The sequence below is a fragment of the Gorilla gorilla genome, chromosome 11 (assembly GCF_029281585.2).
Source record: "Gorilla gorilla gorilla isolate KB3781 chromosome 11, NHGRI_mGorGor1-v2.1_pri, whole genome shotgun sequence".
NCBI classification, from domain to species: domain Eukaryota; kingdom Metazoa; phylum Chordata; class Mammalia; order Primates; family Hominidae; genus Gorilla; species Gorilla gorilla.
In genome coordinates, this window is record NC_073235.2 from 111,761,645 (window position 1) to 111,770,971 (window position 9,327).

Genomic DNA, 9,327 nt, shown 5'->3' on the forward strand with positions numbered 1-9,327 from the left:
TATGTCTGTTACCTTGATTGTAGTGATAGTATTATGGGTGTTTGTGTATGTCCAAACTCATCAAATTCTCATTAAATATATACATTTCTTTGTATATGTCAATAATACTTCAATAAAGCTGTTTTAAAAAAGAACAATAAGAAGAAGACAGTGTTTGAGAAGAATTTTAGAAATTAGATATTAACTAGAGTAAGACTGTGGAAAGAAATATTCAATTATTTTATTCAAAGCAGCTGTGTTACATCCTTGCTTTCTAAGAAAAGGTGGTTTAATTATCTCAACACTTACTAAGATAGGCGTTTGAAAGAAATTTCTCTGAGGAGCAAATATAGTGAAGGTAATTTACATCTGAGCAAACAGTTGCTTTATCCTTTAAATGGTAATTTGGGAATGCAACAGCAAGTCTGACGTACCTTTTTGTATCCTAATTTACACTTTTAAAAAACAGAATAAACATAAAGCCAGTCTATTTTTGCAATTGCTATCTGATATCTGTTTTTCCTTCTTTGGTGACAAATAGAAATTTATGATAAAGATGACCTCTAAAATCTCTGAGATCTCTAAACTGAACATCTTCATTTTGTATAAAAGGATGCCAGTAGAATTTTGTGAATTATTATTATAAGGTTAATTACATGTAAATGCATATTATACATTATATTTAAAAACTCACAGACCAAATATTTTAAATATATTACAAATATTCTATTACAGTGTTTTTAGAAACCAATGTTTTTAATTTTATAATTTTAGTTCTCTTTTGAGAACCTTGCTACTTTTCTATGATCAGTGTTAGGAAATTGCAACTGCCTTTTACTGAGACAAACTCAATTACTGAGTTCATATAACTTAGAGGTGGAAGATAATGGCTTTAAATATTTTATCCTCAGAATGGCTTAAAAACATACTTCAGGAAGAAATCCAGTTATTAGGAAATTCATTACTTGAATTTTGTCTTGGGAATAGTTTCAATATTGATCAAATGGTTCAAATAATAGAGCAGCTGGAAGAAGTAGGTTTTTCCAAATCTCTTTGGGTAAACATGCTACCAGCCTTTAGGAGAAAGTACTTTTGAGACCCTGGTGATTCAAGTATTTCATTTTCTTCACCAACATACTTAGCAATGCATTCTTTATTTGACAGCAGTTGAATTCTTCATTTTACTTTGCATTATTTTCTATGACTATTTGTGGGTCCCACCCCTCTACCCCCAGAGCTTAGAGGAAAAGCTTAAGTGCTTTAGTAGAGCTTTTGGGGAGGAGAGGATAAATATACGTTTTAAAATAATATTCCTACTAAGATTTGTGCCAGATTTTAAAATAATATTCCTACTAAGATTTGTGCCAGATTTTAAAATAATATTCCTACTAAGATTTGTGCCTAATGTATTTTATACTATTTATCTTCTTTTGCTCATACAAAAAAAAGAAAAAATCTTTTCCATGATTTCTTAACTAATATATGTATTATATATTATACACAACTAATATATATTATATATTTATATATCTGTCTATATGTATACATATATATATATAGACAGACATGCTATTTATTTTCAGTCTTAATGGAAAGTTTTACTTAGGGATCCGTTCCACACAAAGCTATATACATTAGATTAAAAGTAAAGTTGAAATTTAAAAAGCATCATGAATAACTGTATTAATCATCAATGATTTTTTAAAATAAACCAATCATCCCTTAATTCATCTTCAAACAATGACAACACCCGACAATGCCGCCCCACCCGCTCAGCCCCAGCCAGCCATGGGGAAGGTGAGCCCAGCCCACGCCCAGGGCCCCGGGAGCTTCCTGCATCGTGGGGCCGGACACTAGGGCAGGGGCAGGCCTGTGAGCCCTCGCCTTGCCTCGCCTTGCCTTGCAGATCACCCTCTACGAGGACCGGGGCTTCCAGGGCCGCCACTATGAATGCAGCAGCGACCACCCCAACCTGCAGCCCTACTTGAGCCGCTGCAACTCTGTGCGCGTGGACAGCGGCTGCTGGATGCTCTATGAGCAGCCCAACTACTCGGCCCTCCAGTAGTTCCTGCGCCGCAGCGACTATGCCGACCACCAGCAGTGGATGGGCCTCAGCGACTCGGTCCACTCCTGCCGCCTCATCCCCCACGTGAGTGCAGTCCCACCCGGGCCCTTCCGTGCCCTCGAGTCACATCAGTGATCCACATGGATGATTCACACGACAGGCAACGGGATGGGATGGCAGCCTTCTTTTTTCTGGCTCTAACTATATTCTCTTTTCCCTTATTAACATGCGTAAGGTTTCCTCCCACTGAAAAAGTATGTGATGCAGGGCTTTTAACTGGTCATTTTATTTTATTTTGCTAAAGTCAAATTCACCTCTACTGGGAATAAGTTGTGCGTGGCATTAGCTCAGAGCGTCTATGCCACAGGTGATGAATGAGCAACAGAATTCCTTGCTCTCAGGTGGTCCTAAACTAGGTACTTGGCTATTTCTTGAAGAGTACCTATGCTCGGTACTCTTCACCTATGAATTAGGACTAATAACAGCGTTCCTTTCTAAGGTTGAAATGAGGGTGAAAGGAGGGCACCTGGCACAGGCCAATCCCCACCCCCCGAGTATTAACTATTATGAACATCAAGGGCCTCTCAAGTCCTGCCTTCTGATTAAGCAAACCAGTAACCAACAATGAGATTCCAATAGCTCCTGCAGGGCCCACTGTTACCTAAATGAAGCCCCAGCAGCCTGGAATTTCACAGTTAGGGATTCCCTAAGTTGACTGTGACAGAGTCCCGGGAAAATGAACCACTTTTGTGAAGTCTGAAATCCCCTCACAGGGTTTAATAGCTTGATAAGGACCCAGTCTGGCACTGGAGCCCAAAAACTTAGATTTCTAATTTCAACTTCCAACTCTTCTAATTACAGACTGTAAGATCCAGTCTTTAGTTTTCTAGTAAAAGGGGAAAAACCTTTAACGTTGCTCCACATGTTCCAGGGTGTTGTGAAGAACAAATGAAGCAACATGTCAGTCCTTTGCAAACACGGAATGCTGACCAATGTAAAATACCTTATTAGCAGTTGTGCATACCACAAGAGGAATTGCTTTTGAGAATCTCTCCTAAAGAGGGTTTTAGTGGTGGAAGAGGAAACATATTGCGACAAGGGAAAGAAACAAGCAGATGAAGGAAGAACAGCTCAAGAGAGAAAGGCAGGAATAGCTCAGGAGAAACAGCCTAACTTTCCATTTCTCTAAAGATTTTATACTCTTTGATGCTGTACAGGCCTCTTTCAAGATCTTGAACTTCCATTTTTGGTTATTACCTAAAACTGATTTGCAGGAGCACATGTTGGAGCTGAGAACTGAAACCTAGTCTTTGTGATGGCTCTTGCTTTTTAGCATGTTAGAGCAGCAGGGCTTAAAGCAGAAAGGCACAGATGAACGGATTGCCCAGGCTGGACTCTCTTCCTGAATTGCCACCAATCTGTGCCTTGCTTGGGTAAAAGCAATTCAACCTCCTCTCCCTCTAGCTTCTAATGTTATTGAGATTCAAAATAATACCTGTTGCCAGGGACACATTTATCTTTTTGTTTAAAATCTGATTATTTTGTATGTCCTACAGGGAGAGCCCCAAACCACCAGAAATCTATAAAGGAGAGAATGAAACAAATACATAAAATACCTGAAAGTGGTCCTGAGCAGAACCAGTGTGTCTGTTCATGTAGATTGTACCAAAAGCCCTAGGGAGCATCATTCATACCAAATGAATGGGGAATGACGCCCTCTTGAATTTCACAGTGGACAACATGCCCAACTATACATAGCGCCCCTGGTATTAGCAGTCTCTTTCTTTTAGTTCGGTCACCTTTGATACAGCGAAGATTTTTTTAAAGTCCATTCCCCAGGGCTGCCTGCTGAAATGAGGTCAGGTTTTCTGACTTTCCCTCATCTGCTGTTTGCTGAACCCCCAGGCCAGTTCCCACAGGCTCAGGATCTATGAGCGAGAGGATTATAGGGGCCAGATGGTGGAGATCACTGAGGACTGCTCCTCTCTTCACGAGCACTTCCACCTCAGTGAGATCCACTCCTTCAATGTACTGGAGGGCTCCTGGGTCCTCTATGAGCTGCCCAACTACTGGGGGGGCAGTACCTGCTGAGGCCGGGGGACTACAGGCAGTACCTCGACTGGGGGGCTATGGATGCTCTCCCTAAGGAGAGCTGTGGAGCTCTACTGAAATATTTGTACTCTATCCTTTGCTCCATCTGGAAACTAATAAAATATTTCCTGTGTGTTCCATGCAGTAATGTATCCTCTGTTCCTTTCAGCCTCCTTGGAAGGGCTCAGCAAAAATCATGCTGGGAATCATGTGGATTTTCTTGCATGTATCAGTGGAAAAGGGGTGTGAGGCAGCAGTTAAGAGCACAGCCTCTGGGGCCAGAATGCTGTGCCCAACTCTACTTACTAGTTATAGTTGTGGGGCAAGTTACTTAGCATCTCTGACCATCAGTTTCCTAATATGTAAAAATGGGGGAAATAATACTCTTCTTCTCACAAGGTTGTGATGAGATTAAACCTTATTAATGAGGTTAAATGGATTACATGAGTTAACACTTTTAAATCACTTCCCATAGCTTTGCATATGCTCATTTCTAGGAAACTGTTCTGTAAGCTTGATTGTGAAACATCTGGTACCCTCCTTGGTACTCTTTTCTTAGTAGAAATCCCTTTAGGCAATTGCATTAAGTAGGTTGGCTAAGTGAAACTGCATCAGAGGGAGATACGGATAGAGATAAATTTGTTAAGATGACATGTCTGACACATCTGAGGTCTAAAAATATGTGACTGACTGAATAGATTTATTAATATTTATGTGTCTGGAGCACAGATAAAGAAACAAAGTGCTATCTTAATAAACAGCCTTAAGGAACTCTTCAAAATACAGTTCTCCTTAAGGGAGTTACAGAACACTCAGGCAGTGTGCAGTGGTAAAAACAAGCACACAATACAGTAGTAAAGGCAGAAGGTACATGACCAGGAAAATAAAATTCAATAATGAAAAGCTCATCATTGGCTGTGAAGATATTGTTCTCAAACTTAAATAAATCTTTCTGACATCTAGTTTATGAATCAGCATTTGATAATCATAACAATAAGAAAGAAAAAGGAAATTTATGGGGACTAATTTTGTAATGGAGTTCAATATCTTTGCACAAAGGTAGAGTTCATCAAATGAAATCTATTTCAGTATTCTGTCATACCAAAAGGTTTTCTTTAAGTCCAAATACTAAATTTTACATGCTTATATGTAATCAAGAAAAATCAAATTTCTTCTCAGCTTAAGAGTTTGCTGTAACTGTGCAAATGGCAACCTCTTCTTGAAATAAGTTTATGATGAATTAAATGGCCATGATTAAGATGGAACCACTAGAAACCATTTTCTGCTTCAGTAAAAATATCAATCAGCTACCAAATACGTTACTTCCAAAACTCCGAACATTAAATGGATAAAGTAGCTACATTATTTAGGTCTAACATTTTACTTACCTCACACATATGCATGCTCCAAGATATTTGCAGACGCTCTAAGAGCATTTAGAACAACTCTGCTAGCCACATGTAGCATTGAACACTAGAAATGGGCCTAGTCCAAATGAAAATGTGTTTTAAATGTAACATACCCACCAGATTTCAAAGAATTTGTACGAAAAAGAATGCAAATATCTCCTTATTACCATGTCATAGAATTTAATGTTGAAATAAATTTTGGAATATATGAGGTTAAATTAAATATATTGTTAAAGTTAATTTTACTTGTGCTTTTAACTTTTTTTTTTTTTTGAGGCAGAGTTTCACTCTTGTTGCCCAGGCTGGAGTGCAATGGCTCAATCTCTGCTCACTGCAATCTCCACCTCCTGGGTTCAAGCGATTCTCCTGCCTCAGCCTCCCAAGTAGCTGAGATTACAGGTGCCTGCCACCATGTCTGGCTAATTTTTTGTATTCTTAGTAGAGATGGGGTTTCGCTATATTGGCCAGGCTGGTCTCGAACTCCTGACCTCAGGTGATCCACCCGCCTCAGCCTCCCAAAGTGTTGGGATTACAGGCATGAGCCACCCCGCCCAGCTGCTTTTAACTTTTTTAATGTAGCTGCCAGGAAATTGAAAATTACATTTATGACTCTATTTCTATTGGGTAGTGCTGACCAAGATACCTAGACGAAAAAGAAATACCTGCAATTTATATTCAGATACAGCTCAGCCTTCAGCATTTTAGTTCAAGGTGTTTTATCCTGAAAATTAAGTTAAATAAAATCCTGAAATCTACCCTCCTAGGAGATGTTCAATTAAATTATAATTTTCACCTGTCACTGATTGAGGCTATGGGGAAGGAGTGAGGTCAAGCCTTGTCTCATTATGTGGTTGTTCCATTAGCTACAACAAATTAAAATTTCAACAATACACACGGGTTCTTCATGCACCAGTCACTTCTTAGCGAATTCTACCCACTTTCCCTTTCCCTATCCAATGATGACCCTTCAATTATGAAATGTTCATTCTGGAGACAAATGATTTGCTTCCCATACTAAATTATAAACTTCTACAAAAAAGGATCATGTCTCAGACACACTGGTATCTTCTCAAGGATGTAGCAGAGTGTGCCTGGCACAAAGCAAGCCCAATGGTGTTGAATGAATGCACTCATAAAAGGAGGAATCATTCGTGAATCAATGGTTTTGGAGGATTTAGGATAAGATAGTTTCATATAAAACACTAGATCCTGGAAAAAGGGTGCCTTGACCTAACTGAGGCAGGAAGGGGAAACCTAAATGCTTTCAGTGGCCAAGAAGGTAATGGGAATGTGAGGAGTGGCTGGTATATACTGGTAGGAAATGGTGTGTGTGTGTTGGGGGTGGGGGGGTCTGTAACTAACTTGAGAGCACACGTTCCAACTAAAAGCATTGTGACTTAACAATTTTAAAACACATGGAAAATGTGATTTAGCTGAACCTAAGGGCTTCTCTTTTGCTATCTCTGAGCAGATAAAATCTCCCCTAAAAATGAACACCTCAGGCAAACAACGACAAAAACAAATAAACAAAACAAAAAACAAGCAGGCTTATGAGGTTTCCATAAAGGACAATCATTGGGAATCGGTCCTTTACATCCATCACAGCCTGGTGGCTCTGGAATATCCCTTACTATGGATGATTTCTCACATGTCCAGCTCATTATTCATAGAGATGTTATATAAGCACATTCTTCAAGGTGAAAGCAAAACATCTTTTACTAAGAGCTATAGGCAGGCAGGCAGGCAGGAAGTGGCTACTTATCAAAGAGTAGCTGGGCCACTATCCTGCCTCGATTACTTACCTGGCCTTGTTCTGCCTGCAATTTACATCCACAACTGAGGGGAGAAGACACTTCAGATATCTTTTCTGTAAGCACCTTCTGTTTTATCTCCATCCCATTCTCCTCCTAATCCTTCCTATTTATTCACTTTACCTTTTCAACTATTGAAAAGAATCAGAAAAGATAGAATCCAGTTTGATAGACCCTGAAACTTAAAGGAGGCATATACGGTCTGATAGGATAATTTAACAAGAGAAACCCCAGATGCTTCCTGACCTATCAGTGGCCCTGATCCATCCATAGGTCTTTATTAGGTCCAAAGAATGGATTTAAATATGAAGTGATGAGACAAAATCCTGCATGTCAGTTACAGAGGAATTAAAACAGAGAGATTTGTCATTCAAGATGCAAGCCCTGATATTTCACAGCAACATTTGAAAATATCAAATGGTTGGGTGAGAGTAGCTTTTTACTAAATTTGAAAACAAAACCTGGAGAATTGGGAAAATTTATGAACTGTGTATTAACAGGTCCAGCAGAAAATCTGAATATTGTATATTGCTCTTAGTGAACAAAATGCTCATAGACCAAAGGCAAAGAAAAAGGCACCTCCAAAAAGGAACATTCTTTTTCTTGTTTCAATCAGGTGCTGGTTTTCAAAACTCAGTCAAAGTAATTTCTTTAACAGGATGAGCCCTGTGGAAAGCTTCCAGGATGCTTGTTCTGAACATGCAATTATTTTTACCCTGACACATTGTAGCCATAGAGATATTTGTTGTCAGGCTTACTGTCTGAGGGAATTCTCCACAGTCAAGAAACCTAGAATTCTTGAATTTTGATAAAAGACTCTGAAGTGATAAACTGTTTACAGCACTTGAGAGGTAAAAAAGTTACTGGGTTATAGCTACAGATTAGTTTTATGAAAAACCCTTTGCCCTGGTCAGTAGAAGAGCTGAATCTCTTATTAATGAAATGGAATGAGACCACTGACATACTTGATTTATAAGAAATATACATGAATAGCTCAACCCTACAAATAATGTGCATTTCACACAAAAGGATGCTGTGTGATACATATATATTATGTTCACTCACAAGTTTATGTCAGATACTAGCCAAACACATTAGAGAAAAAAGTGAAGAATGCAGAAAGCAGAATTTGTCTGCAGGATTACAGTTTATTTACTACTTTGTAGTTTACATGTCTATTCTGTGAAAATGAAAGCAGTGGAGCATTTTCTAAACTGCTTCCTTAGAAACTCAGACTGCACACTGCCCTTGGAACACCCAGTAGAAGAGAGAAGGATGTTACATGTTCCTCAGTCTATATAAAAAGACATGCCTTCCCCATGTCCTTGTCTTTAATCGGGCTTATATACTTTGTATTTTTGCAAAATGATATTCTCAATTAGTAATAGCTTAGGTTCAATATATATATATACCTACCTGATAGTCCAAGTTGTTGCATGGTATGGTAAAGCGAGAATGGTCTTTGTAGTCAGAAACAGCTGTCTTTGGCTTCTTGCTTCTTGGTGCACAGACATGCAAGTATGGGCATACTACCAAACCTCTCAATGTCTTGCTTTCTCTGTGGGTATAATTGGGAGGGTTAGGTATTGTATGTATTTGCCTTGTACAGAGCCAGGTAAAGACTGGGTGTTAAATAACTGTGGGTGTCTTTTATTTTTCTCACTAAAATTGTTTGCTCTACTTACCTGGTGATTCATGGTAGAACACTTTACTATGCATGGAGGAAACCAAGACCAAGGAAATTGCAGAGAAGATGGAATCCTATTTCACTATGCTTGGAAACTGTAATCTCTCTAATCTTCCTATTATCTTTAGATGTTGTTATCTTAACATCTGTCTACAGATTATCTGTAATAGATGTTAAGATAACAACATCTAAAGATAACTGTAGATAGATGTTAAGATAATAACATCTAAAGATAATAGGAAGATAAATAACAAGATAATAACAAGGAAGATAACAAGATATATA

At 38.7% G+C, this 9,327-nt stretch overlaps 1 pseudogene; it reads left to right on the forward strand.

Moving 5' to 3' along the window:
* Positions 1–1,767: 1,767 nt before the first annotated feature.
* Positions 1,768–4,213, forward strand: LOC101124795 (gamma-crystallin D-like; annotated as a pseudogene).
* Positions 4,214–9,327: the final 5,114 nt, after the last annotated feature.